The following is a 27,529-nucleotide window of genomic DNA, read 5'->3' as shown; positions in this document are numbered from 1 at the left end:
GGGGAAGGCAGAGATTGGAGTAGATTCAGCAAATAACTAAACACGGAGGATGTAAGTGCTACTCTGCAGTGAAGGGGTTAGTAAGGGAGTAGAATTCGTGGCTGGCCGCAGCGAACCAGTTAAAAGCCTGATATCGCCCGCTATTGCCATCGCGTTTTCTGTTGAGGACTGTTTCATAACATCTTCAGCACCGAAAACCGCCGGCCGGTGGGGCCGAGCTGTTCTAGGCGCTTCAGACTGGAACCACGCGACCGCTACGATCGCAGGTTCGAATCCTGCCTCGGGTATGAATGTGTGTGATGTCCTTAGGTTTGTTAGGTTTAAGTATTTCTAAGTTATAGGGGACTGATGACCTCAGATATTAAGTCCCATAGTGCTCAGAGTCATTTGAACCATTTTTTTGAACCGAAAACCAATTACCATCCGGTTCCACATCCTCCTCATTCAGACAGATATTATTGGCCTGTTTAATAATCTCTTTCGCATCAATGTGTGGCCCATCGCAGTATCCGCTCTTGGTAGCCAGGAACCTTAGTTTTAAAAAATCGAATCTGATGGTCTTCTGATCGCAAAGCGTCTTCTGTCACTGCTGGTCGATCCGTTTCTCCCCTCTCACTCCATCACGGCACACTAGTCCTGTATATTGTATTAATAAAGTCATTCTGCAGACGGCGACTCAAGGTGATTGTTAAAACAATTATTCATTCGTGCTCAGTCCGAAACGTATCTACAATGTCTTGCTTGTTATCGGAAGAGTGTTAGTGACAGCTCGCCGTGCGACTTTTAAATTCGTCGAGAGGTAGCGTAGACACAGAACTCGCATTCGGAGGACTTCTCGAACAACTGTCGGCCATCCAGTTTAACACTTTTCGTGGATTACAGAAATTGCTTAACGCAAGTGACACGGCTGTTTCCTTCCACAAACCGAGCTTATGCTTCATGGTTAATGTTCTCGTCGTCGACGGTAGAAGACAACATAATCTTCTTTCCTTCTACTTAACTTTTTTTTTTAGAATCAGCTGATTAACCTTCGACAGAATGATAGCTTCAGTTGCGTTGGAGTGCTGTTGAAGTGATCATTTCACCTCTTCTGCATCTCAAAAATGCTTTCCTTTTAGTTTCCTTTTCATTTCAATTTGTTCGCAACTACATTTACCGTGTTAATAACTATTTTAGACCTACTTAACTGTTACAGTACTTTTGAGTAAAACAGTATAAGTTTATCAGATACTGGAAGACAAAACGGGAATATTACGTCGGTAGAGACGCAGGACAAGCTCCGCTTGGGGAAGGTGACAGGCTGCTAACCGGAACAGGATGGAGGGATGGGGAGAGGGGGGAAAGATTTTAGCAGATACAGAGAGCATTAAAGCCGACTGGACAGCGGCATGAAATTATAGCGACATTATGGTTTAAAATTCAGCAGGGTGTACGGTAAGTAATTTTTTCTATAGCGAGAGATGTATTAATTCTATACCGTGGGGACACACACAGTAAGCAGGATAACTAATGTGAAGCCATCATACAACCGTTATTCAAGCAATATTGTGGATTTTCAGCCCATATGTCAATCATGTGATTATTGCCACGTCATGTTTCGGCACAACATTATGCTATTTTCTAGTGCTCAAAAAAATTGCCTAATGGCATAAAAAAATTTAAGCAGTCGAAAATGGGATAATGTTGTCCCGAAACATGTTTTGGCAATAATCACATGGTTGACAACTGGGCTGAATATCCTCAGTATAACTCCACAATCTTTAATTTAGAGTTTCTTTATGAAAACTCCCATTCTTAATTTTCTAATGTCTTGTATAAAGTCAAATTGGATCTTCCATTACCTGTCGTGTTCATAACGAAACCTCGCTTTCGGTCTAGCTTACCCCTAAGTTTCTAGGGATGTCAAACAACTTGCACCACTTCAGGTTCTGGAATCCTTTTCCTACAAGAGGAAAAGCATCATTTATGGTGCCCGAAACGGGAATAGCAAAGGAAGCGCAAAATAAATAAGAACGATTTTTATTGGACTTGGGCCCATACGTACGACAAATTGTTTAAATGATTGCATCCTGACTACAACTAATTCACTTCGTGTGTTTTACAATCGTACTCTTTGAGCCTTAGGCCGTTTTCAAAGTATCTGGACATTTTCAGTCGATCAGTTTGTCAAAATTCAGCGATATCACATTGTGTTGTACTAGTCTCTTGCAGATGTGTCTAGTGTGACATCACCGATTTTTAAGAAGTGTAAGAAGTGTATTGTCTAAAAATGTCCAGATACTTGTAAACGACCTAAGGCCTACACTGTACAATACTGCGAAAAGTAATGTACAAGTGGCACTTACAGGTTGAAAGCAGTTATTCCAATAAATGACTATGATACTTAATTAACTATTTTCAGCATGTAGATATGAAGAATATCGCAGAAGCAAAAGTTTGCGCAGCAATCACAGCATTTGAAAATGTTAAAGTAGCTGTTTTGGATTAAATCTTAGCCGCAATTCTGAGATATGAAGATCCCGGCTTAATTCGTCTCTTAACTAAACTATACAATGAAACTTCCTGGCAGATTAAAACTGTGTGCCGGACCGAGACTAGAACTCAGTTCCCCGAGTTCGATTATCGGTCCGGCACACAGTGTTAATCTGTCAGGAAGTTTCATATCAGCGCACACTCCTCTGCAGAGTGAAAATCTCATTCAGGAAACTATACAATATCTGTTGGCAAACAAGACAAGTTCAAGTAGACTGGAGGCGCTGGATAGAAAGAAAATTAACCGAATGTACAAACTGAAGGGGTATGACGCTTCTCTGGTGCCAGGCAAAGTCGTTCTTCTGAAAAAGATACAAGAAGCAACATATTCTAGACTACGACAAGAACAGTCTTGCTTTCGAAGGGGCATCCTACTCTGAAAAAAAATTGTTCTAAAAAAGACAAAAGAGTAGATCTGATGATGAGTAAAATTACGGACAAATCCGACAATGGCTTACGTTGGAATGAGCAGTCTAGGCTTACGGGTCTGGATTTTGCTGATGACGTTGTTCTTCAGTAGAGTCATCACAAAGTTTACAGCTATCTGCTCACTAGACGATAAGTCTGGACAGTTTCACCGCCGCTCGGGGTTAGCCGAGCGGTCTAAGGCGCTGAAGTCATGGACTGTGCGGCTAGTTCCGGCGGAGGTTCGAGTCCTCCCTCGGGCATGTGTGTGTGTGTGTGTGTGTGTGTGTGTGTGTGTGTGTGTGTGTGTGTGTGTGTTCGTCCTTAGGATAATTTAGGTTAAGTAGTGTGTAAGCTTAGGGACTGATGACCTTAGCAGTTAAGTCCCATAAGATTTCACATACATTTGAACATTTGAACAGTTTCACTTGGAGACGTGCCATAGGATAAGTCAAGCGAGGTTGGCTGTTAGATCATTAAATGGTATCTTTTATATTCAGCATACATCCAGGCGAACAATGAAAGTAGTGTTACATGCCGTGGCTGAAAGCATTCTGATATATGATTCAGAGTCTTGTACAATGAACGAGAGGTAAAGGGAGAAAACTGAGGCAGTAGAAATTGACGGTGATAGCGACCACTCGGATCAAACGAGGTTCAAATGGTTCAAATGGCTCTGAGCACTATGCGACTTAACTTCTGAGGTCATCAGTCGCCTAGAACTTAGAACGAATTAAACATAACTAACCTAAGAACATCACACACGTCCATGCCCGAGGGAGGATTCGAACCTGCGACCGTAGCGGTCGCCCGGCTCCAGACTGTAGCGCCTAGAACCGCACGGCCACTCCGGCCGGCGATCAAATGAGGAATGAATATGAAAAAATGGAGATGTATGCTGTGGAACCAGTCACAGATAGAATGGATGCTCCAGCGCTGATGCGGTATGGACGTGTCCGACGGATGCAAGCACAACTATGGCCGCAGTGTTTGCTCAGATGGTCTCCTCCAGGGAGAAGAAGCCAAGGGACGCAAAGGGCAACGTGGTGGTTAACTATTGCCAGAGCTACGGAAAAAAGAGGTCTATCGGCAAAAGATTGACAAGATAGACATCCACATCTACATCTACATGATTACTCTGCAATTCACATTTAAGTGCTTGGCAGAGGGTTCATCGAACCACAATCATACTATCTATCTACCATTCCACTCCCGAACAGCGCGCGGGAAAAACGAACACCTAAACCTTTCTGTTCGAGCTCTTATTTCTCTTATTTTATTTTGATGATCATTCCTACTTATATAGGTTGGGCTCAACAAAATATTTTCGCATTCGGAAGAGAAAGTTGGTGACTAAAATTTCGTAAATAGATCTCGCCGCGACGAAAAACGTCTTTGCTTTAATGACTTCCATCCCAACTCGCGTATCATATCTGTCACACTCTCTCCCCTATTATGTGATAATACAAAACGAGCTGCCCTTTTTTGCACCCTTTCGATGTCCTCCGTCAATCCCACCTGGCAAGGATCCCTCACCGCGCAGCAATATTCTAACAGAGGACGAACGAGTGTAGTGTAAGCTGTCTCTTTAGTGGACTTGTTACATCTTCTAAGTGTCCTGCCAATGAAACGCAACCTTTGGCTCGCCTTCCCCACAGTATTATCTATGTGGTCTTTCTAACTGAAGTTGTTCGTAATTTTAACACCCAGGTACTTAGTTGAGCCCGCATCTCGTGGTCGTGCGGTAGCATTCTCGCTTCCCACGCCCGGGTTCCCGGGTTCGATTCCCGTCGGGGTCAGGGATTTTCTCTGTCTCGTGATGGCTGGGTGTTGTGTGCTGTCCTTAGGTTAGTTAGGTTTAAGTAGTTATAAGTTCTAGGGGACTGATGACCATAGATGTTAAGTCCCATAGTGCTCAGAGCCATTTTTTTTTACTTAGTTGAATTGACAGCCTTGAGAATTGTACTATTGATCGAGTAATCGAATTCCAACGGATTTCTTTTGGAAATCATGTGGATCACCTCACACTTTTCGTTATTTAGCGTCAACTGCCACCTACCACACCATACAGCAATTTTTTCTAAATCTCTTTGCAACTGATACTGGTCTTCGGATGACCTTACTAGACGGTAAATTACAGCATCATCTGCGAACAACCGAAGAGAACTGCTCCGATTGTCACCTAGGTCATTTATATAGATCAGGAACAGCAGAGGTCCCAGGACGCTTCCCGGGGGAATACCCGATATCACTTCAGTTTTACTCGATGATTTGCCGTCTATTACTACGAACTGCGACCTTCCTGACAGGAAATCACGAATCCAGACGCACAACTGAGACGATACCCCATAGGCCCGCAGCTTGATTAGAAGTCGCTTGTGAGGAACGGTGTCAAAAGCTTTCCGGAAATCTAGAAATACGGAATCAACTTGAGATCCCCTGTCGATAGCGGCCATTACTTCGTGCGAATAAGGAGATAGCTGCGTTGCACAAGAACGATGTTTTCTGAAACCATGCTGATTACGTATCAATAGATCGTTCCCTTCGAGGTGATTCGTAATGTTTGAATACAGTATATGCTCCAAAACCCTACTGCAAACCGACGTCAATGATATAGGTCTGTAGTTGGATGGATTACTCCTACTACCATTCTTAAACACTGGTGCGACCTGCGCAATTTTCCAAACTGTAGGTACAGATCTAACGGTGAGCGAGCTGTTGTATATGATTGCTAAGTTGGGAGCTATTGTATCAGCGTAATCTGAAAGGAACCTAATCCGTATACAATCTAGAGCTGAAGACTTGCCCGTATCAAGCGATTTGAATTGCTTGAGAAATTTGTGACGTCTCAGAATAGGCAACTGAAGATAAGTGGAAACGCCTCCTAAATTGTAATTGAATTTTATTAACTACTCTACTCGTCCGCTGACGATACGTGCTCTTGACCTGGCGTGTCTGCCGGTGAGGGGCCGCGACTGTACAGAAGGCTGCACGGCTAATCTGAAGACCCCCCGGCGGCATCCGTGTCCGGCAGAAACAGCTTTATGCGGTGGCTGCGTGAATGCGCCACAATAACCCATTGACCTCTGGGGCGGGTGCAGGGTGCGGGGTGCGGGGTGGCCGCTGAATGGGCGCAAGCCCCCGTAATGAACTCCCAGGCTGACCAGCCCAGGGGCGAAGGGCGAGGGGCGGTCAGCACCCCTCGCTCGGGCCTTCAATGGACCCGCCACTCAATGGCGCTCCCTCATAAATGCCAATTATCGGGTTGCATGTTATTTCTTTGCGCATCCAGTTAATTAAGCCGTATAAAAGGGACGGGTGCAGGGCCGAGGGCGCGCTGCTGCTCCCTTTGAAAGCCCTTCCTGAGAACCCACCGCTGCATCCTCTCCAGCTACCGGCTGGAGGGCTCTCAGGTACTGTTTGTCCAGGGGCTGCGCTCCGTAGACGAAACATCGTTCCGGCTAATTTTATGCCAAAATAAACATGTACCTCGTCCAGTGATCCCAACAGCGACGAGTGCAAAGCGAGCACGTGCGGCCGCGTGGCTGCACCGCACTGGAGTCAGCCTGTGGATGCAAATATTTGGAGTTTGAGAGCTGGGCAAGACAAAAGCTTTTATTAGAATTTATCTTCACTATTTCCTTTAGATGTACCCCGCGTATGCGAGAAACACGGCACCGTGTTTTGGATTTCAGGTTAAACTATAGGTAACCCCGTGGGAATAGCGTACCAACGATCCAAAGTTGGGGATTTAGGGAGTGGGTCGACTTCTGACTGGTTTGACCCATCCTGCCAACCCTTCCTTCCCTCCGACAACCTCTTCAGCTCATAGTAGCGCTTGCACACCACGTCTTCAATTATTTGTTCGATGTATTCCAATCTTGGTCTTATTCCTTGATATCTTAATACACGCCCTCCATCCTGCCCCTTCTTCTTGTTGATGTTGTACATATACTCATTTCTTATGCTATTTCTCCACCTAAATAAAAGAAAATGGTCAAATGTGTGTGAAATCTTATGGTAGTTAACTGCTAAGGTCATCAGTCCCTAAGCTTACACACTAATTAACCTAAATTGTCCTAAGGACAAACACACACACCCATGCCCGAGGGAGGACTCGAACCTTCGCCGGGACCAGCCGCACAGTCCGTGACTGCAGCGCCCTAGACCGCTCGGCTAATCCCGCCCGGCCCTAATTTTTAACACCTGCTCATCGCAACACATATTAAAAACTTGATTTCTCTTTTTTTCCGAAAATTTTCCCAGCATCTACATTTCACTTCCACACAATGTTGTGTTCCAGAAGTATATTCTCAGAAATTTCTTTCTCAAATCAAGGCCGACGTTTGATGTAGTAGACTTCTTTCGGCCAGGAGTGGCCTGTGCTGTCATGGTATGCTTCTTTAGCCCTTCTCGCTTCGTCTACCATTCGTGATTTTTCTTCAACTTGCGTGCCTCAATTTTTGTGTTTTTATCGCTAATCTGCTACCCCTAATTATCTCGTCTTTCTTCCGTTTACTCTCTATTAACAATGTGTTCTTAATAGACTGTTCATTCCCTCCAAGGCCTCACTTACACTGAGGATACCAAAGTAACCTTACTCCTGAAACTTTCTTTTACATTCATCTTGCTTCCTTGATGGAAAGACTGTACAAAAGGGGATAAAGGCTACTTCGCTCTCTTATACGCTTTTTAATCGGAACGCTTTTTATTGTCCTTCCGTTTTTATTTTTCCCTCCTGGCTGTTGCAACATTCTCTAACATTTTGTTTTAATATTTCTACAAACCTTGTGACCCTTCCTTCATTTCTCTGAAATCTTGCACGATATCAGTACTACATTATTGGTTCAAATGACTCTGAGCACTATGAGACTTAACATCTATGGTCATCAGTCCCCTAGAACTTAGAACTACTTAAACCTAACTAACCTAAGGACAGCACACAACACCCAGTCATCACGAGGTAGAGAAAATCCCTGACCCCGCCGGGAATCGAACCCGGGAACCCGGGCGTGGGAAGCGAGAACGCTACCGCACGACCACGAGCTGCGGACACTACATTATTTCCGAAACCTTACATCAGCAGTTGAAGGATTATTTACTACAGATTTTAGTAGTCTTAATCGCACTACAAGCAAATAATAACTAGATGATAACCCGCGGAACAAACTGAAATATATAACTGCGTGTCTTTACAACATTAGTTGGATGCTATTAGTAAACCACGGCTAGGAAAGAGCAACAATCACTTTCATTCTGGTTTTGTAGACGGACGTGTTCTGGTCATTTACTGGATACTATGACAAGTTGCTCTTAGCGACGATTTTTGGGTGGTTAATTCTATCTGAAGTCTTAACTACTAACTGCAGTGGAATTATAGTGTGTTGTTGTGTTTTATTTTATACTTTAATATTAAAAAAGGATTTTAAAAGTATTTTCGATTTTTTTTTTTCACTTTGTGTCACCAAACTGAAAGGCAGTTTTTTCCGTACATCTGGAGATGGTTATTGGTCAACGGAAACCTGTTACCATCTGGTTATTATTGGATTATATTCTATCAGGGCTGTTAGAATTTGTAATGACTCACATTAGGTTGAAACATTAGGCTGAATTAGTTGGAAAGTTAATCCGACTTGGGCAGTCACAATTCTCTTCTTTTTTCCTCGCACACGTTTCACTATCATGATTGGGCTCTCCATATTTTACTTAATAGCAGATAGTGTATATAGCTGCCCGCCATCTGCAGTAGTACTGATATCTCGGTACAATATCGTATTTGCAGTTTTTTTATGGTTGCCGCGGTGTCCAGATTACGAAACCTTACTCTCGTCCATCATGCAAACCACAAGAAATACAGTTGGCAAACTGAATAAAAAATGGCTCTAAGCACTATGGGACTTAACATCTGAGGTCATCAGTCCCCTAAACTTAGAATTACTTAAACCTAACTAACCTAACGACATAACACACATCCATACCCGAGGCAGGATTCGAACCTGCGACCGTAGCAGCCACGTAGTGCCGGACTGAAGCGCATAGAACCGCTCGGTCATCGCGGCCGACGAACTGACAAATATTATCTTTAGTGCAGATAACAGACATGTACATGAACAACAGGATGTGCTATTATGAAAGAAGAAGGGAACCCACTGACGACAGCGTTACATCAAACATATGCTGGTAAAAAATTAAGAAAAATTGAGATTTTTCGTGAAACACTATCCTTTTCCATAGCATGTAGATCTTATTGAAACAAGAAGTCGAGCTGGTGATGCTGTATATCAGGCGATTACAAACGCAGAATGTACTTATGACGTCATGACAGATGTCGCAGGGGACTTTGAAAATCTTTGGTAGATTCCTGGTTCACAAGGCTTGGACAAATGAAGTTACTCAAATGTTTGTATCAATACTTCAGGGCTGCTGTCGTGGAACAGTAGTGAAATGTACATAATATATATCTACATCTACATGGATACTCTGAAAATCACATTTAAGTGCCTGGCAGAGGGTTCATGGAACCACCTTCACAATGCCCTATTATTCCAATCTTTTATACCGCGCGGAAAGAACGAACACCTACATCTTTCCGTACGTGCTTTAATTTGCCTTGTTTTATCGTGGTGATCGTTTCTCCCTCTGTAGGTCGGTGTCAACAAAATATTTTCGCATTCGGAGGAGAAAGTTGGTGATTGGAATTTCGTGAGAAGATTCCGTCGCAACGAAAAACGCCTTTCTTTTAATGTCGTCCAGCTCAAATCCTGTATCATTTCTGCGATACTCTCTCCCATATTTAGCGATAACACAAAACGTGCTGCCCTTCTTTGAACTTTTTCGATGTACTCCGTCAGTCATATCTGGTAAGGACCCCACACCACGTAGCAGTATTCTAAAAGACGACGGACAAGCATAGTGTAGGCTGTCTCCTTAGTAGATCTGTTACATTTTCTAAGTGTCCTGCCAGCAAATCGCAGTCTTTGGTTAGCCTTCCCCACAACATTTTCTATGTTGTCATCATCAGATACGACAGCCAAACGGTAGTGCTGTAGTCGTTTCCTTGTTGGCCTGATTTTCAGGAGTCTGGCACGGATCATGAGCTACGTGATGCTTCTCCACAAGTGAGAAAAAGGAATCACTATGAAATAATAACGATTGAACCATTCGGAAACAGTCAGTTGCATCTGTTATTTGTATATGCAACCCAGCAGTGTTAGTAAAGTTCGGAAATGTTAAGTAGTACCTGCTTTCATTCTTTAGGCGAAATTACGATAGATCTCATAGCGCCCGGATCTCGTGGTCGTGCGGTATCGTTCTCGCTTCCCACGCCCGGGTTCCCGGGTTCGATTCCCGGCGGGGTCAGGGATTTTCTCTGCCTCGTGATGGCTGGGTGTTGTGTGCTGTCCTTAGGTTAGTTAGGTTTAAGTAATTCTAAGTTCTAGGGGACTGATGACCATAGATGTTAAGTCCCATAGTGCTCAGAGCCATTTGAACCATTTTTTGATCTCATAGCAAAATAATCTCTCTCAACAGTTATTCTAATTATTCGACATATACCGGATTATTTTGCATTAAATGTCTGTTGCGAATCTTACAAACAAAGATAAATGGTCCCAATTGACACAAGCCAACGATACTTACTTTCCTCAACAAAATAGTACTATCCTTGAGCGTAGTTGAGTACATTCTACATTCCTAATGGAAGGTAACTTAATAAAAAGTATCAGTCGTCCTTTTGTGGCTGAACTAGATACTCGTATGGGCGGGTGTTCGTGGAACAGAAGGATTTGTATATTATGACCCTACAAGCCTCAGATATACAACACTACACAAATGATCCAGGAAGATCGACAGCTCGTTCATCCGTGATATGGGGAGTCCTTCTTGCCGAGTACACATACCTACGGTGATTGATGCTTCCATTCAGTTTATACGTCGCCTCATCAGACCAAACAAAGACATCGTCGCAAATCCATCCACAAAATTCGAGGGGCCTATACGGATCGTCTTCATTCACCGCTTGAAGCAACATGAAAATACAGGGTTTCCACTTCGCTTGCTTTAAAATCTAAGGAACACTTTATTTGCTTATGAAGTGTCGGCAGAAGTGCCAACACCGTGTTGTTTGAGGAAGCCGAAATGTACGCTATAAGCTCACGCAGGATGGCGTGAGGTCTGAAACAGGATACTTAACGAATGCTATAAAGAAAAGTACGTAGCTGCTGGAATACTTAACTTTAATCCACAATTGGTGAACATTGATCTTGTTACTGTACATGCTTCATTAGATACATAGCAAAGGAGAAATGACGCCTTGCTGGGTCGTAGCAATTGACTTAGCTGAAGGCTATGCTAACTATCGTCTCGGCAAAGGAGAGCGTAATTCTCAGTGAACCTTTCCTAGCAACGTCGGCTGTACAACTGGGCGAGTGCTAGTAAGTCTCTCTAGACCTGCCGTGTGGCGGCGCTCGGTCTGCAATTACTGACAGTGGCGACACGCGGGTCCGACGTATACTAATGGACCGCGGCCGATTTAAAAGCTACCACCTAGCAAGTGTGGTGTCTGGCGGTGACACCACAGCTTACAACTGATTCAAGCACAACTTGCCGTATGGATTTCAAAAAATTGTTCAAATGGGTCAGAGCACTATGGGACTTAACAGCTGTGGTCATCAGTCCCATAGAACTTAGAACTACTTAAACCTAACTAACCTAAGGACATCACACACATCCATGCCCGAGGCAGGATTCGAACCTGCGACCGTAGCAGTCGCGCGGTTCCGGACTACGCGCCTAGAACCGCGAGACCACCGCGGCCGGCGCCGTATGGATTTCTTTCGGGATCTTATGGCATCTGTAGCACTGCATCCACTCCTCTTTTGTCCACTACTGATTTCTTCCTGCTACACCGTCCCTTTTTCAGATCACGCACACATTCTTCCGCCCCAAATCTGTCGCATAATTTCGTTACTGTGACACGTGATGATGCCACAATATCAAACTCTGCCCACCAAAGTCTCTGCGGTTCTTTCATGTTTCCACATTTCCGGTAACACTTTAACACTCACTACCATTGCTCCACGGACAAGTTTCCAGCCATCTTGTTATTTACGTGTAGTTACTGGCAACTGCAAACAAGCAAAAGAAAAACAAATGAACAGCTACACCATTTAAGCACGATTGGATCAGGTTATCATTAATACCTCCCAAATTATTGAAGTTTAAAGTGTGTAAACAGTTTTGTGGGACATGCTGTATATCTCCTGCAATCCAGTAGTGTTAATAGAGTTCGGTAATGTTAAGTAGTATCCGCTTTCATTTGTTAGTCGAACTAAATCTACGATAAGCAAACATCTCGTATTAAAAGAATCTCTCCCTCCAATTATTTTAGTTATTCTCCGTATATCGGATTGTTTTACATTAAATGTCTGTAGTGAATCTTAAAAGCAAAGATTTCTTTTATTCGTGTCAGAAGCACCATGGATACAGGAATATAAAAAAAAATGAATAGCACACAGAAAAAAAAATTAAATTACAGGCATATGAAAATATATATAGATATATATACAAATATGTGTGCACAGAAACAAAATGTTATAGGCATTTGGCCCATAAGCGGGCTACGTCGACAGCATTTGGGGTTGCCAACATCGGATCCTCTAAAGTGCAGTGTGAAGGACATTCAGGGCAGTTATACATGTGCTGCGTCGTCTGCACCTCTCCACAGTCGCAGAGATTAGATGTAGTAGAATATCCCCACTTCAGAAGGTTATCTCTTGACCGTGCAGTGTTGGTGCGTAGCCTGTTTAGTGATCTCCAGACCACCCAATCCTCATCGTAACCTGGTGCCAATTCTTCCTTTGGTTCCATCCAGTGCCCTTCTCCCGACCGCTTCCATCTCTCCACCCTAGATCCAGGTTGGTCGCTAAAATCTTCGGTTGCTCTGAGAAAGCAGCGTCTAGATTTCAAGCGTTTGGTAGCTGGCTGAGTTTTATGGAAGAGGTGGCTCTCTGCCATCTCGGCCCTCGCTCTTTCACTATAGGCTGCCGCTTCTCTTCGCACTGCAGGAGGTGCAATCCCAGCAAGATGGTAGAGCTTGTCTGTTGGCGTCGGTTTCAGACATCCGGTGACGAGCCTCCAGGTCTCGTTCAGAGCAATGTCGACCTGTTTAGCGTGGGTAGAGTTGTACCAGACACTGCTTGCATATTCGCCTGCTGGGAAGCAAACTGCTAGTGCTGTGGTCCTCACTACCTCTGGCTTTGCGCCCCAGGAGGAGTTCGTTATTTTCCGAAGAATATTATTTCTGCCGCTCACCTTCATTTTGGTGTTAATACAGTGCTGTTTATACGTCAGAGCCCTGTCTAGGGTTACTCCTAGGTATATGGGGTTAACGCAGTGTTCGAGGAGTGTGTCCTTCCAGAAGACACGCAGCTTACGGGATGCCTGCTTGTTACGGAGATGGAAGGCGCAAACTTGTGTTTTGCTAGGGTTCGGCTTGAGTTGATTGTCGGCGTAGTACTGACAGAGCATGAGAGCATGTCTAGCGCATCCGTGAGCTTTGTCTCAACATCCTCAAAGGAGTCACCCTGTACGGCCATAGCACGGTCATCGGCGTAGATATAGTTTTCCGTACCAGCTGGCAGTGGTTGATCGTTGGTGTATATGTTAAAAAGTAAGGGTGCCAGTACGCTGCCCTGAGGGAGACCATTTTTCTGGGCCCGCCACCTGCTATGCATCCCTTGGAATTCCACAGAGAACCTACGGTTCTCTAACAGACTTCTAAATCGACATAACTGATACAGGCTAACGATTTTGTAGCTGAACCCATTTGAACTAGTGTTTGTGGGATATATTTAAATACTGAAGTAAGGTTGCCATTATTTTCTCTGTGAGTTGCCATTATTACCTCAGTTATGCACGTCAATGAAATATCCTTAAATATGGTCGACTGTGATGAGTGTTAGTACAAAACAGCAAGAGAGGAAAAAGATTCTATCGGCAACGAGGTGGTTAGATACACAGCACAAGCTCGAAGGAAGGGATGAACCCTTTTGAAAGGAATCATCTCGACATTCGCTTTAATTGATTGAAGGAAATCACGAAAAACGTAAACCAGGTTAGCGGATTGAGACTTGAACTCGCGACTTCCCGGATTGATCCCAGTGTCTTAACACTGCACCGCACTGCACGGTGCCATAATGACGAGATTTAAAAAGAAGCGTTTACTGGAGAGTATAAGTGAAAGTTGAGGGCCGTAAAGAGTGAGGGACTGGTTTCTTCCAGACAGAACGAGGTGGTTCACACAGGAAGGTCTGATTATTAGGTGGTCATTACAGACGTATCCCAGTCTCGGAGAGGAGATTTTACCAGACGATGTGGAACGAAGTTCATGGTTTTGATGTCCCTTCGACGAGATCAACTGATATGTAGTAAAGTCTCGAACTTGTGAAGCAAATTGATTATGTCTAATGTTGCTGTTTCCTTTCATTTTTGCATAGGCTTCTCGGTAGGGCATAAAAATTATATTTTTATGAAACGGGCTGAATGTACAGAATTTTCTGTCACACAAAACGGAAATTGAATATGCTGAAACTTAGGTTGTTATCAACGACACAGAAACTATCTAATAGGTTCTGTAAAATAATGTAAAGACCATATGTCTTAGTATCTTAATAAATTACGTATTACTCAAAGCCAGTCCCTGTCCAGGAGACAGTACGAAGTCGACGCATTACAGGAAGACCGCGGTGATGAAGTTGCAAGTCACGTTGCCAGCCATGCAATTCCGAGCGCACCGGCCCTCATACACATCTCCGTCTCAGTCTAGCGGGACCGCTTTCTGTCACCAAAAAGGTATGACAGACGTCCATCACAGCATTACATTCAGTGTGGGGTTCAGGTACTGCACTGTTCCGACAACTTTTTTAAACCGACAGTTCCGCTGCACCGCTTCTACACATACAAATTTATACATAGTTTTCAGTAAGCACATTTTTAAGAATAATAAGAAAACTTCATATTCTGCCATTAATTACTTAAAAATAAAACCAAAACCTTTTTCATAGCGGAAAACAAAATGTATGAAAAAGATGACACAGGTCATGCATGATACGTTTAGAACATGGCATCCAATATAACATTAACAAGGAAAAAATTAGGCCTGTAAGTGTCACAGAAATGATACGTGAATTGGAGTGGCAATAATTTAAACAAAGCCGATTTTCGTTGCGACGGGATCTTCTCATGAAATTTCAATCACCAGTTTTCTCCTCCGATTGCGAAAACTTTCTGTTGGCACCCACCTACATAGGGAGAAATGATCATCACGATAAAATAAGAGAAATTAGGGCTCGCACCGAAAAATTTAAGTGCTCGTTTTTCCCACGTGCCGTTCGAGAGTGGAACAGTAGAGAGACAGCTTGAAGGTGGTTCATTGAACCCTCTGCCAGGCACTTTATTGTGAATAGCAGACTAATCACGTAGATGTAGATGGTGTTATAAAATACGCACTGGAAAGGGTTTCCGTCATTTAAAACAGAACTTTCACAAACAATACGGCTATTTGTAAACTGTAATCCATCAGTATTTCTTCACCTATAGCCCAAAAAATTCTTCTGTCACCTAAATTCCAGTTCCAGCTCCCATACGCAGCGCCGTCTAGGCAACGGCTATCTGAGTTACTGACATCCGTTACTGAGACTGATCGCCTCAATGACCTATTCCATAGCTTTCGTAAAGACATTAGTACGTATAACCACCACAAACTTGCTAAAATCTTTATAGCTCTTCAACTTATTGTGACATTATTTCAAGATCTGGCAGCATATAAATTTTAAAATGGTGTATACCACATGTCCATAATTCAGAAGTATGTTATACATCTATTCAATGCTGAGAAGATAAAAGAAGTAGATATCAAACACATTTTTAAATCATGAATTGTGGTACACAGCATTTTAAGGCACATGATGCAATAGGTGCCGAATAATAAAGTTTTTAGCAACTTTTTGGTGGTTATACATTATATTATTTTTGCATTAATGTCGTTCTCATAGTAGACGAAGAGAGGACTTTAGAAAGTAAGTTACACATGTCGTTCCACGCTTATACCATTATACTGCAAGTGCGCACAGTATCAGGAGAGAATACATGGTCTGCACTTTCTGCAGACAGACTTCTGATGCAGTTCGGTTAAGAGGTGCGTCACAGTGTGGGAGTGAACTGGCGTGGCAACAGTAAACATATTCAAAAGTTTAAGCACACGGGACAGTAACATTATTGCGAGAAAAACTTCTAAATTACACACAGTTTCACCGTGGAATTTTGTTTAAACATGGACCAGATGCTACGTTGCGTCCAGCCATAGTGAAACAGTGCCAATACCTTCACCAAGACGCCACAGACGTAGGCCAATTCATCGATCACAGGCGACAGTGTCCAGGCAATCGAGAGAAATGGACTACGGTTCCGATCTACGCCCGGCCATACGGATTTAGTTTCCCGTGACATCCCTAAATGGATCAAGACAAATGCCGGGAAGGTTCCTTTGAAAAGGGATTGGCCGATTTCCTTCCGCATCCTCGAAACGAAAGGAACGTATGCCCCGCCTCTAATGACCTCGACGTGGAAAAAATGAAAATTTGTGGTAAGTTCTATGGGATCAAACTACTGGGGTCATTGGTCTCTCAGATGTTAAGTCTCATAGTGCTTAGAGCCATTTGATCCATCGGTACCTAAGTTGACACACTACTTAAACTAACTGAAATTAACTTACCCTGAGGACGACACACACATCCATGCCCGAGGGAGGACTCGAACCTCCGACGGGGGAGCCGCGCGTACCGTGGCAAGTCGCCTTAGACCACTCTCCTACCCCGCGCTGCACCTCGATGTCGACAAAGCGTTAAATACGAATATTCCTTCCTTCCCTCCTTTCTTTTCAGGAAATGATTCGCAGTGATCGCAGATTCTCCGACGTTCACACAGAGGTTCTCGAATGGCTAATTCATCTAGGAGCGGATTTCTGTCGTCGAGGAACTGAGCTAACGATAGAATATTTCGAACGTTGTTTACAGATCCTTGGTGACTATGCAGAAGGATAGTGTCACACACTGAAGCGCCAAAAGAAAGTGGTATACGCCATGCTTATTGAAATACAGAGATATGTAAACAGGTAGAATACGGCGCTGCAATCGGCAACGCCTATACAGGTTGTTACAAAAAGGTACGGCCAAACTTTCAGGAAACATTCCTCACACAAAAAGAAAGAAAATATGTTATGTGGACATGTGTCCAGAAACGCCTACTTTCCGTGTTAGAGCTCATTTTATTACTTCTCTTCAAATCACATTAATCATGGAATGGAAACACACAGCAACAGAACGTACCGGCGTGACTTCAAACACTTTGTTACAGGAAATGTTCAAAATGTCCTCCGTTAGTGAGGATACATGCATCCACCTTCCGTCGCATGGAATCCCTGATGCGCTGATGCAGCCCTGGAAAATGGCGTATTGTATCACAGCCGTCCAAAATACGAGCACGAAGAGTCTCTACATTTGGTACCGGGGTTGCGTAGACAAGATTTTTCAAACGCCCCCATAAATGAAAGTCAAGAGGGTTGAGGTCAGGAGAGAGTGGAGGCCATGGAATTGGTCCCCCTCTACCAATCCATCGGTCACCGACTCTGTTGTTGAGAAGCGTACGAACACTTCGACTGAAATGTGCAGGAGCTCCATCGTGCATGAACCACATGTTGTGTCGTACTTGTAAAGGCACATGTTCTAGCACCACAGGTAGAGTATCCCGTATGAAATCATGACAACGTACTCCATTGAGCATAGGTGGAAGAACATGGGGCCCAATCAAGACATCACCAACAATGCCTGCCCAAACGTTCACAGAAAATCTGTGTTGATGACGTGATTGCACAATTGCGTGCGGATTCTCGTCAGCCCACACATGTTGACTGTGAAAATTTACAATTGGATCACTTTGGAATGAAGCCTCATCCGTAAAGAGAACATTTGCACTGAAATGAGGATTGACACATTATTGGATGAACCATTCGCAGAAGTGTACCCGTGGAGGCCAATCAGCTGCTGATAGTGCCTGCACAAGCTGTACATGGTACGGAAACAACTGGTTCTTCCGTAGCACTCTCCATACAGTGATGTGTTCAACGTTACCTTGTACAGCAGCAACTTCTCTGACGCTGACATTAGGGTTATCGTCAACTGCACGAAGAATTGCCTAGACCATTGCAGTGTCCTCGTCGTTCTAGGTCTTCCCCAGTCGCGAGTCATAGGCTGGAATGTCCCGTGCTCCCTAAGTCGCCGATCAATTGAACGTCTTCCTGTCGGGACACCTTCGTTCTGGAAATCTGTCTCGATACAAACGTACCGCGCCACGGCTATTGCTCCGTGCTAATCCATACATCAAATGGGCATCTGCCAACGCCGCATTTGTAAACATTGCACTGACTGCAAAACCACGTTCGTGATGAACACTAACCTGTTAATGCTACGTACTGATGTGCTTGATGCTAGTACTGTAGAGCAATGAATCGCATGTCAACACAAGCACCGAAGTCAACATTACCTTCCTTCAATTGGGCCAACTAGCGGTGAATCGAGGAAGTACAGTACATACTGACGAAACTAAAATGAGCTCTAACATGGAAATTAAGCGTTTCCGGACACATGTCCACATAACATCTTTTCTTTATTTGTGTGTGAGGAATGTTTCCTGAAAGTTTGGCCGTACCATTTTGTAACACCCTGTATAAGACAGCAAGTGTGTGGCGCTGTTATTAGATCGGTTACTGCTGCTACAACGGCAGGTTACTAAGATATAATTGAGTTTTAACGTGGTGGTATAGTCGGCGCACGACTGATGGGACACAGCATCTCCGAGGGATTTTCCCGACCATTTCACTGCTGTACCGTGAATATCAGAAATCCCGTAAAACATCAGATCTCCGACATCGCTGCGGCCGGAAAAAGATCCTGCAAGAACGGGACCAACGACGACTGAAGAGAATCGTTCAACATGACAGAAATCTAACTCTTCCGCAAATTGCTATAGATTTCAAAGCCGGGCCATCAACAAGTGTCTGCGTGAAAACCATTCAACGAAGCATTTCAGCGAAACATCATCGATGTCGGCTTACGGAGCTGAAGGCCCAATCATGTACCCTTGATGACTGCATGACACAAAGCTTTACGCTTCACCTGGGCCCGTCAAATCCGACACTGGGCTGTTGATGACCGGAAACATGATGTCTGTTGGGAAAAGTCTTGTTTCAAATTGTTTCGAACGGATGGAAGTGTACGAGCATGGATACAACTTCATGAATCCATGATTCGTGCATGTCGGCAAGGGGCTGTTCAAGCTGGTGGAGGCTCTGTAATGGAGTGGGGTGTGTGCAGTTGGAGTGATGTGGGGCACCTGATATGTCCAGATACGACTCTGACAAGTGACACGTACGTAAGCATGCTGTCTGATCACCTACATCCATTCATGTACATTGTGCGTTCCGACGGATGTAGGAAATTCCATCAGGGCAACGTGACGCCCCACACGTCCAGAATTTCTACAGAATGGCTGCAAGGGCACTCTTCTTAATTTAAACATTCCCACTGGCCACCAAACTCCCGAGACATGAACATTATTGAGTATACCTGGAATGCCTTGCAACGTGCTGTTCAGATGAGATCTCCACCCCCTCGTACTCTTGCTGATTTATGTACAGCCCTGCAGGATTCACGGTCTCAATTCCCTACAGCACTACAGACGTTAGCCGAGTCCATGCCACGTCGTGTTGCGGCACTTCTGCGTGCTCGCGGGGGCCCTACACGATATTAGGCAGGTGTACCGGTTTCTTTGGCTCTTCAGTGTATATCTGTGTCACTTTGTAGTGCAGCATTCGATAAAACTTGCTGGTGTGCCATAATAAAGTGTATCTTACTGTTTTAAGTTGCCTCGTATTTCCGAAAGGCGATTTTCGAAGGGCTTTACTGGTGCGTCTTTTTACATGTGATTAGTGTAGAAGGCAAGGAAACAATCTCGTCGTGTAAACGGCAGTTTTTACTATCGTGAGACGTATTTATTATACGTAGAGTTACCTAACTTTTCAGGAATCATTATCAACCAGGAATTGTAAATATCTACTCTTACAGCGTTTAGAATTTGGGCAGAGCAGCGACAGTGGTTATCGTGGTATTACAATCTTTACTCTTCCGTAAAATGAGATGTTATTTACTGGCTTCATGCGAAACACACTAATGAACCTCATCGACTTTCCGGAGACCATGTAATTGAGTGACAGACAACACTAAATTCTCATTTAGTCGTCACACATGCTAATAATGTATGTCGAAACGTGTCACCTTCAAGAGGCTTATCACAGCATCGTATTCTCTTTGAACAGGTTCAAAATTAAAACGTATTTAGCTTTTCTTGCCTCCTACTATTATGCGGCATCCTGCCACAATTATTTGCTAATTCACGTGCAGCGATATGTTCCCCGCTAGCTTGCGAAACATTAGCAGCGCCTATGCTTGTATCATTTTCACGTGTTATTCATCCTGAAGCCTGATGTTGGCAGCCCTGGCGGCAGCAAGATGTGTTTATAAGTGCTCGTGTAGAGACGAGTTATTAATCTTGTCGAAACTTCGGTATCGTCATCAGACAATCCATTCTCGTAAACTTTCCGTATATCTAATTAAAATTTGTCGTCGTAAATATAAAATGAATACTTAGTACAGCTTGTACGGCGTACACTGATACTAGATCCATTTTTGTGCATTGAATACTTAACGAGCAGCAAACAGAAGTAGTAGAAGATACTGAGCGGGGAAACAATATCGAAGGCTGCTGATGAAGCACTGAGTAAGAAAATGAATATACGACGCAAAGGGGCCTCAAAAGCTCAAACTTAAGGTGTATCTCAATTTACTTAACAACCCGATAGTGAAAATCACCAGATTTACAAACAGAAGAGGAACATTGCTAGAAAAGCGGTAAAAAATCACCCACCAAAAATCATTCGAACTATTTGTAAGAATAATCGCAGATATCAGCCAAGGAAGCGGAGCAATATTGACTATAACTCAATGAAAATACTTAATAAAGTAGAGAGAGAAACCGTAAATAACTTAAAAGGGTGGCAATGGGTCAAACACTACAAATCCCTTCCGAATTGAGACGAGAAGACAGAAAATGAGGTGTGGACGATTTATGCATAGAAGAAGTGACATATTTTAAGATGGCCTTGAGAACCAAGAAATCTACAAGTTTTATCTTCTAAAGTACGGTGGTATTTCTCTCTACCTAAGGCTACTAAATGTATCCAATATGTAATAGAAAAGATACCAAGAGCATAGTAACAAGTAGGAGTTAGATCGCTGTTAACAAAAAAGGAGATAGATGTAATTCCCAGAATTACAGAGGGATCAACTTACGAAAGCAGTGGTACGCGGCTTATGCTAGGATGCTGAACAGGAGATTAAAAGTATTGTCAGAGTGCTTATCACACGAAGAACAAATGTGTTTACGCAGTATTTTTGCTGAAGCAGGTCGATGAAAAACACCAAAAATTTAATGCAGAGACCCACTCAGTGTTAGTTGATCTGGTAAAAGCCTTTCATATCGGTAATAGAGAAAAACTCCGGAGCGTAATGAAGAAAATAGGGTACCGACTCCGTTTAATAAACACCTTAACGAGTATGTACGAAAACACAAGCATCACATTAGGCACAAACCAGAAAACCCCTCAACCCATATTTTTAAGGACATGAACTCTTGTATATAAAACAGCTTCAAACGTCTGAATACTTTACCAACTAAACTTGTTGGCTCTTGCTAAGAATTGTGATTATCGTCCACTGGATGAGTATAGTTTTGCTAACTAGCACTCAGTTTTAATAAATGCTAGTTTTTCGCGGATTTCGATGTTTGTCTCCACATCCCCTGAACTATGTGAGCCGCGACACGGTCGGCCTTGGTCCAGCTTGAACAGGGTCTCTATGCCTCATTAAATCGCAGCTCGAACATTAGATAAACTCTGGCGTGGCTAGTTTTAAAAGGGCGCGCACGGCGGTGCTAGAGAGAGTACAGACGACAAACAGAGGAAGAAGTCAGGGACAGAGAGAGAGAGAGAGAGAGAGATTTAGTTTCAGTGCCCGCGCAGTAACACGACAGAAAGACTTCCTTAAAATTAATGACTGTAGTGCACCAAGCGAGTGAGATATTATTTATTTGTATTTAAAGTTGCCAGTTGAGTTTGCCTAGTTTTTTCCTTGTTAGGTAATTTTTTGGTAACTTGTACTAAGTAATTAGGTTCTGTGTTTGTTCATAGTATTTAAATTTGTCGGTCGCTTTGGCAACTAGGTTGTCTAGTTCCTTCTCTTGTTACCTAACATTTCTGAGTGAAATAAAAGCTTTGTCTTTAAATCAGCTAACAATGCCAAACTCTGATGCTATTAAGTGCCAAGATATTTCATTTACATTGCTTGGTTATTATAAGTGTGTAACAGTTGTGTAGCGGGAGCTGTTATTACCATGAGTGAAACTTGTGTTGACGTCAGGCGAAGCTAACAACCATAGTTGTGGCACGTACGAGAGGTACCAGTCGACCATTCAATCCAAAGTTAATCCGCCGTGTAGACGAAATTCTTCTGGAAACGAGGCGCCTGATGTTTATTTACTGTAAAAGGGTATGACCCACTTTCCACTGCATTGTTTATCTTTCAAGTGATTTGATTTGCTGACAGTTGTGGGTATTTGTTTTCTTAAAATTTTGTTGTAAAGTTTACCTAAAGAAACTTTGAAAACTGATTAGAGCTCTGAAAGTTTTAAAGCTGATGTTTTAATAAATGGTAAAATTATTAAAATTTTTCGTGATTTAGTTTTGTTGCGAGATCTTGCGTAAATACACTCATGGAAATTGAAATAAGAACACCGTGAATTCATTGTCCCAGGAAGGGGAAACTTTATTGACACATTCCTGGGGTCAGATACATCACATGATCACACTGACAGAACCACAGGCACATAGACATAGGCAACAGAGCATGCACAATGTCGCCACTAGTACAGTGTATATCCACCTTTCGCAGCAATGCAGGCTGCTATTCTCCCATGGAGACGATCGTAGAGATGCTGGATGTAGTCCTGTGGAACGGCTTGCCATGCCATTTCCACCTGGCGCCTCCGTTGGACCAGCGTTAGTGCTGGACGTGCAGACCGCGTGAGACGACGCTTCATCCAGTCCCAAACATGCTCAATGGGGGACAGATCCGGAGATCTTGCTGGCCAGGGTAGTTGACTTACACCTTCTAGAGCACGTTGGGTGGCACGGGATACATGCGGACGTGCATTGTCCTGTTGGAACAGCAAGTTCCCTTGCCGGTCTAGGAATGGTAGAACGATGGGTTCGATGACGGTTTGGATGTACCGTGCACTATTCAGTGTCCCCTCGACGATCACCAGTGGTGTACGGCCAGTGTAGGAGATCGCTCCCCACACCATGATGCCGGGTGTTGGCCCTGTGTACCTCGGTCGTATGCAGTCCTGATTGTGGCGCTCACCTGCACGGCGCCAAACACGCATACGACCATCATTGGCACCAAGGCAGAAGCGACTCTCATCGCTGAAGACGACACGTCTCCATTCGTCCCTCCATTCACGCCTGTCGCGACACCACTGGAGGCGGGCTGCACGATGTTGGGGCGTGAGCGGAAGACGGCCTAACGGTGTGCGGGACCGTAGCCCAGCTTCATGGAGACGGTTGCGAATGGTCCTCGCCGATACCCCAGGAGCAACAGTGTCCCTAATTTGCTGGGAAGTGGCGGTGCGGTCCCCTACGGCACTGCGTAGGATCCTACGGTCTTGGCGTGCATCCGTGCGTTGCTGCGGTCCGGTCCCAGGTCGACGGGCACGTGCACCTTCCGCCGACCACTGGCGACAACATCGATGTACTGTGGAGACCTCACGCCCCACGTGTTGAGCAATTCGGCGGTACGTCCACCCGGCCTCCCGCATGCCCACTATACGCCCTCGCTCAAAGTCCGTCAACTGCACATACGGTTCACGTCCACGCTGTCGCGGCATGCTACCAGTGTTAAAGACTGTGATGGAGCTCCGTATGCCACGGCAAACTGGCTGACACTGACGGCGGCGGTGCACAAATGCTGCGCAGCCAGCGCCATTCGACGGCCAACACCGCGGTTCCTGGTGTGTCCGCTGTGCCGTGCGTGTGATCATTGCTTGTACAGCCCTCTCGCAGTGTCCGGAGCAAGTATGGTGGGTCTGACACACCGGTGTCAATGTGTTCTTTTTTCCATTTCCAGGAGTGTATAAGTTCAAACCGTTTTTGTTCTGTGAATAAAAGAAAGCTTGGCCTAGAGGCCAACAGATGTCAGTAATTACGGTTTCCAGCCGGCCGGTGTGGCCGAGCGGTTTTAGCCGCTTCAGTCTGGAACCGTCCGACCGCTATGGTCGCAGGTTGGAATCCTGCGTCGGGCATGGATGTCTGTAATGTCCTTAGGTTAGTTAGGTTTAAGTAGTTCTAAAAAATGTTCAAATGTGTATGAAATCCTATGGGACCCAACCGCCAAGGTCATCAGTCCCTAAGCTTACACACTACTTAACCTAATTATCCTAAGGACAAACATACACACCCATGCCCGAGGGAGGACTCGAACCTCCGCTGATACCAAGTAGTTCTAAGTTCTATGGGACTGATGACCTCAGATGTTAAGTCCCATAGTGCTCAGAGCCATTTGAACCATTTTTTGTGATTTCCAGAATGTGAGTATTTAGTAAATAAGTAAGTCTTTTGAAACAGTGCTTAACATTTCGTCTCCTACTCCAAAAGATTGTAGCTACCAGTTTGGTCCAAAGATAATTGGTATTTATCTGATTAAAGTTGTTTTGAATAATTTAAATTATAATATTTTTTCGGAAGTATGGGACCACTATGCTTTGTACAATGATGTAATTTTGCAGGTACACTGCGTGACATATGATGTTACTGTCTGTAAAACGTATCGTGAATAAAGTTAGTAGTAGAAAAGTAGTGGATTAAAATATCATTCCTGATGCTGAGGTTTTACTGTTTTAACAACGGAAATGTAATTAGCCATAAACTTTTTTCCTTCCATGATTTTGTGTGTGTGTGTGTGGGGTGGGGGGGGGGGGATGGGGAAGGGAAGGTGGTCTGAGAGATTAAAGGTTTTGTAAAGGTTCGAAATTATGTTTAAAGTTTGTTGGAAGTCGCTAACTGGTTTCATTCTGAAATGCTGGATGAATATAGTCTGTGTAGAAGACATATACAAAGTTTCTAGCTGCATACTTGACTCACTGTGGTAAATCTTTAACATAAGTTTATGGCTGTTAGTTAGCAGAATGTGGAAACATTTTAAATTTATATTTTAGTTAATAACTGTATGAAATAGTAAGGATCAAATTGGTGCTATCACTGCAAACCATTCGAAATGCAACATGCAACCGGTACGGTGTCCCGGGTTTGCTGTTTAGTAATACACGAGAGGCATTTAAGAAGGAACGCAAACTATTTAGTTTCTGAAAGCAGGTTGGTTTTATTCATAATTCCACCATATTACTCCCCACTGTTATCGATACAAAATCTGATTTTTCAACATAATATCCGTTCAATGCAACAACTTAAGGCCACCTTACTGGGAGAGTCTGTACGTCCACATCGTACCACTCTGCTGATTGACGTCGAAGCCAACGTCTTGCTGCATCAATAACTTCCCCATCATCCACACACTTCTTCCCATGGATAGCACACTTTAATGGGCCTGACAGATGGAAGCCGGTATGTGAATATCTCGGCTGTAGGGCAGAAGAGGAAGAACAGTCCAATAGACGAGTAGGAGCAGTCCAATGAAGTTTTGTGAGCTCATTTCTAACACAGATGTCCAGTTGAGTAGCGAGATGTTTGAGTGTGATCCACCGATCACCTCGAATGAGAGTGTCCGCACGTTCCAACACAGCAGGAGTCACAGCTGTATGCGGCCGGCCGGCACGCGGGAGATCTGACAGGTTCGTGCGACCTTCTTGCAATAATGACATACGTCGCGTCCAACGACTCACCGTGCTTTTTTTCACTGCCAGGTCTCCGTAGAGGTTCTGCAAGAGTCTATGAATGTCTGCGATTCTGTTTTTAGGCAAAAAAAAAAAAAAAAGGTAATGACGGCGCTCTGCTTGCAATGCACTTCTGTTCCACACGCCATTTTGAAGGCTACGTAAAGCGCTGCCGTCTATCGGAACTTCATGAAACTGTAAGGACTGGGGAGGGAATATTCCACGATGTCCCACAAAAAATATCACATATTTTTCAAGCGAAATTCGGCAACAAAAAAAGTGTTGCATTACTTATTGAAAGCCTCTCGTAGATTCTGAGCAGACAAAATAGTAGTTGTACCATTATCTAGACAGGCCGGTTAGTACCCCTCAGAAGCATCGAGTGGAGCGCAGCCACAGTGCGGTGGCAGTGCGTGCAGCAAGGAACGCCGCTGGCCGGCATCCATCCAATCCGCCGTGTAGTGTAGTGCCGGAGGCGGCGGCAGCTGGCTTATTCATCGGCGAGAGCAGCCACAGGGGACACGCACGGCGCCCAAAACCAGAGGCCTCCTAGCCGCTTCCAGTCACGCGACCCACATGTTGATGCCGGCAGCTCACACGCTCCGCCGCGCCGCCTCTGCCTATACCGCGCGCTGCACTCACACTTAAGAATAACACAGGGCCGGACACACCGCTTCACAATGTCGGTGCCCCAGCTCCTATCCTGTCTCTGTAACTCACGCCGTCCTTACACGGAACGTATTCTTACACCAAAGCACGCCAATCGTGCATATTTTGATTGTTTGTCCAGTTGGTAGCTGATGGTTGGAGACACAACTTCGTTCTTACATGTATCCGTGAAAACCATTTCATAGATGATGGCCACTGATGAATCGTATATACGATTGGAGTTAACCCCCCACAGTGTCGCTTAAGGCCTGAAGATGGCGCATTGAAGCACCGAAACTGATAGCCATATAATAGACTACTGGCCATTGAAATTGCTACACCACAAACATGACGTGCTACAGACGCGAAATTTAACCGATAGAAAAATATGCTGTTTTATGCAAATGATTACCTATTAAGAGCATCCACACAAGGTTGGCGCCGGTGGCCACACCTACAACGTGCTGACATGAGGAAAGTTTCCAACCGATTTTTCATACACAAACAGCAGTTGACCGGCGTTGCCTGGTGAAACGTTGTTGTGATGCCTCGTGTAAGGAGGAGAAATGCGTACCATCACGTTTCCGACTTTGATAACGGTCGGATTGTAGCCTATCGCGATTGCGGTTTATCGTATCGCGACATTGCTGCTCGCGTTGGTCGAGATCCAATGACTGTTAGCGGAATATGTAATCGGTGGGTTCAGGAGGGTGATACGGAACGCCGTGCTGGATCCCAACGGCCTCGTATCACTAGCAGTCGAGATGACAGTCGTCTTATCCGCATACCTGTAATGGATCGTGCAGCCACGTCTCGATCCCTGAGTCGATAG

Source organism: Schistocerca nitens, chromosome 6 (assembly GCF_023898315.1).
Source record: "Schistocerca nitens isolate TAMUIC-IGC-003100 chromosome 6, iqSchNite1.1, whole genome shotgun sequence".
Lineage (NCBI taxonomy): Eukaryota > Metazoa > Arthropoda > Insecta > Orthoptera > Acrididae > Schistocerca > Schistocerca nitens.
The sequence above is the reverse complement of the archived record's forward strand: the minus strand, read 5'-3'. Positions refer to the sequence as shown.